We start from the raw sequence: 9050 nt of genomic DNA on the forward strand, positions 1-9050 counted from the left end.
AATTAATAAAAATAGCTATATCTTGATAACTCTGCCTTATTAATTCATCCTGTCCGACTCACTTCCTACATCAGAAGTGGGATCGGCTCCACCCCCACATTATAGTCAGTCTGACACAAGCAGTGAAATGTCTCAACAACAAAAAATGTTTCTTTTCTCTGGGGACAATATTATTTGATCCTCTAAAAACTAATAATAATTGATCTTTTTTGTATGTGCACTTTTAAAAATAAATGATGTATTTTATTATATTTTATCTTTATATTAATTATTGGGTCTATATTAGTTGATCTACGGATAAATTATGAATGATCTTCATTTAAGGTAACATAATATTTATGTTCAACATACTCTTTTAATATTTGGTAAACAAAAATAATATTTGATCCTCTTTTTTAGTTATTGATCTTTAATTTTGTTAATTTGATGATTTTTATATCAAGTTTGCCTTTTAATATTGATCACCTAATAAATACATTTCGATCTATGTATAACTTAACTTTAAAATGTATTTCCGTACCGCGCGGGAATAACTTGACATGTCATTTTTGCGTACTTTTCAGGGGAGCGATTTTAAAGTTTTGAGTTCTCTGGTAAATCTGAATTAATGATAATTGATATTTTTATGATTGAAATAAGCTAATTTGATGCGTATCTTTCGATTGGCGCAAGAATTTAATTAAATTATCTTCTTAATCTATTAAAAAAAGACTTGTCAAGTTGTGTACCGACGACTTGTCAAGTTATTCACCAAAGAAAAACAAACATTTAAGGTGTAAAAATTGGATTTAAGTTAATTATTTTGAATGAAGTTTAAGTAAAAAAACAAAACATAAAAATAGAACATATTTTTATAACTTTTGCAATGAAATAGTAACAAATTTATTAGAAAAATCAAATATAATCGCAGATTATGATTGCTTTATTTAAAACGTTATTTACATGACTTATCGAACACAAATATTTTTTTCAGTACTTAGGCCTTTTCCTGGACGCTAATACACGCTCCAAATGTAGCTTACCCTTTGTGATAGCCAATTTGCGTCCACATTATCACGACAATTTTTTAAATACAGAGTACAGACGTTGTAAATAATATTAAAAAGCAAACTGTGCCTAGAGAGGAGACCATATTGCAAATTGAGCCATGCTATTGAAATTTAAAAAAATGAAATAAACTAAAAATATGAATGTTTATAATTATTAAGTGTGATACCTAAATATTTTGAATACCAATTAGGTAGTAAGATTTTATCTATATTTTTTTTTTCCATGCTGTTATTAATTATTAGTGATTTGAATGCATTTTTTCTATTATATTAATATTACAAAGATATTAAAACTTCTAATGGTTTAGAGCAAGTTTAATACTATACTTATAAAGACTAAAGGGAGCATAATGACAACAATTTTTCGTTCAAAATGATTACGAAAAATTGTATATTATTTTTATTCCTCAAATCTACAAACTCACTAAATAGACGAGATCTGGCGTATCGACCCTACTTACCTCATCATTATTCCTAATTAATGTCATTGAAGTCAATAGACTATAAAAATATCCGGAACTTAAAGTTGACCTAAAAGTTTATTATTAGATTTTTTACTTATATTCGGTTGTCAAACGAAATCTTAGTCTGCTATGAAAAAACATAAGTAGATAGTACCTACCTATTGACTAAACTTATCCTTCTACTTTCAACTTGCTATTTAAACGTTAATTTAGTTTTAAACTATTGAAAATAGTAATAAAAGTAATAATTAACGCTTAAATATATTAAAAAATATTTTCAGGGGTTGCAAAGTAAAAAATATTTAAAGACGCTCGAAATCCTGACAATGTTATATTTTAACAACTGCTAAAACACATATAGAAATATGATTATACGAATGTAATAGCTGGATAACTCCAAATATCCAAACTCTTGACAGTGTGCATAACTAGACAACTGCACATATTATGGATTGTAATAAATATTTTTGACATTTGAATTCTATTGGAGGTAGATCATGTAATATTAATAATGACTATTAATAATTTAATAATAATACTGCATGACGACTAAATGTTTGCATATCGCTATGTCGATGAAACATGTTGTTCTCGTAACAAGATAATAACTGAAATGTACCATGTTTTATGCAAATAAATAATTTGAATTTGAATTTGAATTTGTGTTTAGTACTCAGAGAGGATCATAACTTGATAACTGTTTTTGTCAAATTAAAAACGAAAATCCACAAATGTATAAGTCGAGATATTAACAAATACATGTTCTGACATACATTGATAAATCGAAATATAAATGTTTGTACGAATAATATTAATTGGATATATCGTTATGTCAAATATTTATTGCCTAAATTGGAGATATTTACTTGTGAACAAGAGCTGTATTTCAAGTATTTTTGGATATTTCGAGTTGAGTTTTTTATACCAGAAGGGTATAAGGTAGAGGAAACGTTTAAGCTAATAAAAAAAAAGTGCAGGTCGAGATGTCAAGTTATTCCCGCGCGGTACGGATTTTATCTAACTAAAAATATTATTGGTTAATATTTTTAATTAAAAAATATCTTAATTTACGCGGTACTTTGTGGTTGAGTGACAATCGTCCGTCATTGGTTACTGAGTTGGCCAAGGGCTTAGCGGCCAATAAGCAAGCAGATTGGTACATTGCTATGTTTGTTTAAATTACAAGCTTTGCTTAGTTTGGGACTAGAGGCGCTATGTAAAATTATTTCTTACTTCTGACATCCCTGAACCCGACATCATAATTTTTACCTCTTTATTTTTTTTCAAATCGCAAGGTTGATTTTCTCTTAGTATAGCGATCTCGACCGTGATCAGTGACCATAAAGTCATCTGTCAACGGGTCGATTAGACACGATAAAAGCACTAAACGATATTTGTTTACTTTTAGTGCGACATCGGGTCGTAAGGACCTGATAAGTTTTTTTTTCCAAATATTTACTGTGTTTGACGAAACAATTGCAAAACAATATTTATCTTTCGTACTACTGAAAAGACCGAATATATCCATCCCGCACCAACGCATCCAGCACCTAAGGTCAATTCGACCCGATAACGCAGTGTGAACGTGTTAAGTATGCTTTTTTAATAAAAAATAAATCTTTGAACATCAAGTGCCTTTAAATAGTTTCCGTCCTTTGACTACAACTTAATAAAAATAAGTACCATAACATAATTATTTTGAAGATTATTTGATATAGACAAAAAATAATTTATACAAATCGAATTATTTAAAAAAGTATCACAATATTGAATATTTGGTGCTCATATCTTTTATTTTCGAGGACCAACAAGTAACGATCAGATATAATTTTTACATCTCAAATTTTTTTTGCGTAGTTCAAAAGAGGTTAAAATATCGATCGATTTCATTTATTTTATGTCTCAAAGAAAAAGGATCAATCATTAAAATAGATGACCATTTAGATTTTTTTACTTGCCGTTTTTGCTAATTTAAAAATATCATTTAAATACATGCCTTTTCTCTGGCATGGAGGCCATTTTCCGCAAAATTGCAGATAGCATGAGTTCACGACAGAGCTCTTCATCTATTCCAACAATGCTGGTATCTTTTGATCCAGATGCCCCTGAGTCCGATATCACCAATTGGTGCACGTTAAGCGAAATTATTATTGAAAAAAGGAATATAGAAGGTGTTGACCTGATCATCGCACTTACACACTGCCTTAAGGGCCGTGCTGCTACCTGTCTAACAAAAATACAGCCTGACAAAATTTCTTGGCCTGCCATCAAGGACATGCTTATTTCCAATTTTTCCAAACCCATGATGATGCAAGATCATTTTGACCAAATAATTAAGTTTCGCCTTGGTAATAAGGACAGCCCAGCCGAGGCAGGCTTGCGCCTTTGGCGACTTATAGAAAAAATTCCTGACGCTAACTTACTCGAACACGTTATCACAGGTTTCGTGGTATCAGTTTTATCTCAATGCAACGATACAATTCGGCGTGAACTTAATTCTGTAGTCGTGAACGATAAGCACCAACTCTTCCGTATATTGAGAGGTTTCACACTTAAAAGTTGTAATGACACTTCTGAAATTGATACTGCTGGTTCTAGTATTTTGACTGCAGAAAATGTTAACTATCAAGCTACTAGGTCACGTACAAGTTCAACAGATTCTGTGAATTCCATTTCCGTATATTCTGAACCTATAAATATTGTAACACAAGCTGATGCTAATGATAGTGATTAACTCATGTTTCGCAATCATTATTGTAGGGCATAGCCGGGCCAATAATGACTAAGTAATTTAAAAAAAAAGAGGTTTTGAAGGGCTTTTATGTAGCCGGACCAAAACTAATACTATTTAATACTGAAGGGTTTGAGTAACCGGTCCAGTTCTGATTATTAACACTGAAGGGTTTGAGTAACCGGTCCAGTTCTGATTATTAACACTGAAGGGTTTGAGTAACCGGTCCAGTTCTGATTATTAACACTGAAGGGTTTGAGTAACCGGTCCAGTTCTGATTATTAACACTGAAGGGTTTGAGTAACCGGTCCAGTACTGATTATTAACACTGAAGGGTTTAAGTAACCGGTCCAGTTCTGATTATAGTTCTGTAGGGTCAATAAAGACTGGTCCAGAACTGAATGTAGTTTATCTATGTCTGCAGGGTTGATAGACTGGTCCAGATCTGATTATGATTTAGCTGTATCTGCAGAGTCGCCACAGACTGGTCCAGATAAACTAAGACTTATGATTTGTCAGGATGATCGAACGATGTTATTGTTCCAGAGTAATCTAACATGTGGCGTACGAGGACGTCCGCATGTCAGCATGGCCGTGACGGCGGCGTCATCGCACGCCGAACTTGTTACAAACTCGTAAACAACAGCTGCACCGTACAACCACAGTAGATAAATCAAACAGTACGGAAGCTTCATACAAACGCTCGAAATCAGACTCACGCACACAGACGCACGCTTTACACGAGCTCTAAGCGAACCTCGCAGTCCATCCGTCGCGAGTGTCGCGCGCGTTGTGTTTTTAATAATAATTTTATTGCAAGCACTGTCCGCTGTATTTTTAAAAACATGCCACGAGTGTATTGCGTAGTAGGACGGCTGCTTGAACTCGGCATCTTCAAAACCAGAACTTTCATTTTTTAAACTTCGTAATAATTCTGAATTGTAAAAATGATTAAATATTACTTTTTAAATAGATGCTTACATCTGATTTTGTAATAGTTCTTTTTAAATTACGTAATTACTCTTTTTAACAATTTATGTGTTCTATTTGATAAAGTTTTTTGCTCCGCACGCTTTTGTACTAAGTGATGAACTGTATTTAAAATGAGGCAATAGGTATGTGAAAGTAAGTATCCGGTATTTTATTTATGAGAATAGATCTTCTACCGGCCTCTAATAGTACTTAATCAATTTATTCGATTATGTATTCGATCATTATAGAACCTAATTAACGTTTTATTTTTTGTTAACTACTTAGTCAATTAATTTATTCCATTAGGTATTTGATAATTAAAAAACCTAAATAAACGTTTTAATAAATAAGTAAGTAAGAACCTTATTAATTTTATAAAGATTAAGAGTGCCAACCCTAACACTCAGTTGAAGTGTAGGTATTTAACTCGCCGAAAGGGCTAAGTTTCCGTACTGCTTTAGCTCATATATATACTGTGGTACAACGTCAGAGCGAGCGCCTTTCACTTTTCCCCCACCTCCACTACGGTTGTTTTGCAACGGGTATAAATCAAGCGCGCAGCGACGGAGCAGGCAGTCTTGGCTCTGGCGCGGCACGGTGCACACCTTGTACTATTGCTAAGCTGTTCCTAGACCTATTGGATAATTAATTTAAATGTTAAGTTAATTATTATCATTAATTATTAAAATGCCCATAGGCGCTTTATAATTAATTAAAATAAAGTCACTTGTGGTTAAAGCCTGAGCATTGGCCACAATTGAAGTGTTAGCTGTACGCTACTTAATTAATGCTAATTACTGAATCACTACCATATATTAAATTGCTGTTCTTATAATTAATAAAAATAGCTATATCTTGATAACTCTGCCTTATTAATTCATCCTGTCCGACTCACTTCCTACAGATACATCAAACGCAAACGTATCACTACTTGGGTACCATAACAATCCTAACGCACAGTATGTTATGAGACTGTATAATCGGACATTCTCATTTATTTGATGAACCGTATAGAGCTCAGTTATACAAACATGATGGTAAAACTCCCGTTTGAAAATTCCAAGTAGTTTTCGCGGTATAAAAATTCAAAGTTACCTATTTTTTTACTTCAAAATTATGCAAAAATATTCTCACTCGTTAACTAATAACATTTAATTCATAATTGTTATAATACTTCATAGAGCTCTTAAAACTACACGTAATAAGCGTATTAAGTGCTTCGTAAACGCATTCAGTTAATTAGGAAAAATGATTTTAGTGATTTTTGTTTTTATTTTTTTTCTCAATTATACCTTAATATATGCAAACATTTTTAATTGCAAGATATAGTCTGATATTTAATTTAATTAGGGTTTCTGATTTCTCGACATATTTTTTTTCTCGAGTTTCGGGAATTCTCGAGGCCAAAGTCTCGAGTTTTCTCGGGTCTCGAGTCTTTTTATTAAAACTGTTGAAATCGGCTGAAATTTAATAAAAACAGGTTTTTTTAATCTAATATACCTACTTTTATTGCAAAATAATCAATATTAGAATTTAGTACCACTTATTTGGTAAGGAAAGAAAGAAAAAGTAAAATCTTCTTTCATAATTAATATTACCTAACTAATAATCATTACTTAGTAATTAACGAAAGGAACAAAAGTCATAAAGTTGCATGTAATTTAAGGATAAATAACAATAAACATCTGGAGCTGCAATTGAATCACTTGTTTTCCAAAGAACACGAGTCCAAATTAATAGCAAAATTACGATAATAAACCTACATTTATAAAAAAAAACTTTTTAATAAATTTTAAAATTTCTTAAAGATAACGACTTGAATAAACGTATTAACGAGAACCTAGCCTGACAGACAGTTAACATATTTTTCAATCTTTAAATCAGTCAGCTAAATCTTTAAATCACTCGGCTAAACAAACATTATAAACATAGCATACTCGTAGGTGAACATTATTAGTTTCGATTGAGATCATTACTTGTGCAAATCAAATCAGTTAAAAAAACAAAGACTGGGCCAGTCTAAAAGCAATGTTAACCTATCTATACTTCTATACTAATATTATAAAGCTGATGAGTTTGTTTGTTTGTTTACTTGAACGCGCTAATCTCCGGAACTACTGGTCCGATTTGAAAAATTCTTTCAGTGTTAGATAGCCCATTAATCGAGGAAGTCTATAAGGCTATACAGCATCACGCGACGATCAATACGAGCAGAGAAACAATGAAAAAGTTTGCGAAAACTGGTTTTAACGCGTACGAAGTCGCGGGCACAGCTAGTTTAATAATAAAAAACTTACTTTTGTCTAAGAAAATAAGCTTTCAAGAATATTAAAGCTTCAAAATGGAAACTCGAGAATTCTCGAGCTCCGGTAATTTTTTTCTCGTCTCGAATGAAGCCAAATTTCTCGAGGTTTTTCGAGTTCGAGAAAGCTCGAGCAGAAACCCTAAATTTAATTGTATAAAAAAAATCAGCTTTAAATTCCGTAATATATTTGAGGAAAATCAAATTGAAAATATGCGCCATATAGATGGATGGATTGTAAATTTCCCATCACTTTTTAATAGCAATATTTCTTTTGGATGTTTAAATATCATTAGCTCGAATGTGACTTTTTAGAACCTTCAACACTATGCACATAACAGGCGGGATTTGAAACTTTTTAGATATGAATTATTCCTTCCAAAATTGTCGACCCTAGACTCGTAAAAATTTTATTAAGACGTTTTATGTTTTTTCTCAAATATATCACGGAGTTTAAAGCTGATTTTATTAATACAATTAGATTAAATATCAGACTATATCTTGCAATTAAAAATATTTGCATATATTAAGGTATAATTGAGAAAAAAAATAAAAACAAAAATCACTAAAATCATTTTTCCTAATTAACTGAATGCGTTTACGAAGCACTTAATACGCTTATTACGTGTAGTTTTAAGAGCTCTATGAAGTATTATAACAATTCTGAATTAAATGTTATTAGTTAACGAGTGAGAATATTTTTTCATAATTTTGAAGTAAAAAAATAGGTAACTTTGAAATTTTATACCGCGAAAACTACGTGGAATTTTCAAACGGGAGTTTTACTATCATGTTTGTATAACTGAGCTCTATACGTTTCATCAAATCAATGAGAATTTCCGTTTATACAGTCCCATAACACACTGTGTAACGTGCGCTCGGGCTGATTCTTAATGTCAAACCGTACGGTCTTTTCACTTAAGGTCTCTTTTGGAATGTGTTTTAAAACATCTGGGCAATTACTCATCCAATTTCGCATTTCAAATCCGCCCTGTTTATGAATGAATTATATCGCGAACCATTTTTGTAGCCGTGACGTCATCAGGCAAACTATCAATATAATCGTCCATGTATTGACAATACACCGCTACAGGTAGAGACAATTTTTAATTTTAACTAAAATGCGTATTTTACTTCGAAATCTTTGATTTTTATTTGAAATCTAACTTGTCTTAATCAAAATTACAAATCTAGAGCCATTTTCAGTTTCGTTGTTAACGAAGCGTTGAATGGCGCGCCCGGAGAGGCTTAGTTCAAACGATCATTGCAAACGTTGTAATAGGGATAGAGACATGCAATTTTTGGTTTTACGAAGGTAATATGATAGAGAATAATACAAAGTAATAAAAAGACCGGTTATAGGGGCATTTTTTGGAGAAATTTTTTACAAAATCACAAAAATTTTTTGACCTCTTTTTTGTCGATAAAAATAGGTCTAGTTTCATCTATTTTCATATGTACACTTTAACGTGACTCACACTGTATTTTCAGGCCTGCCGAATCTGAGTTCGAGAATATCCATAACCTCTCTT

This window comes from Ostrinia nubilalis, chromosome W, assembly GCF_963855985.1.
Source record: "Ostrinia nubilalis chromosome W, ilOstNubi1.1, whole genome shotgun sequence".
In the NCBI taxonomy this organism is placed as follows: domain Eukaryota; kingdom Metazoa; phylum Arthropoda; class Insecta; order Lepidoptera; family Crambidae; genus Ostrinia; species Ostrinia nubilalis.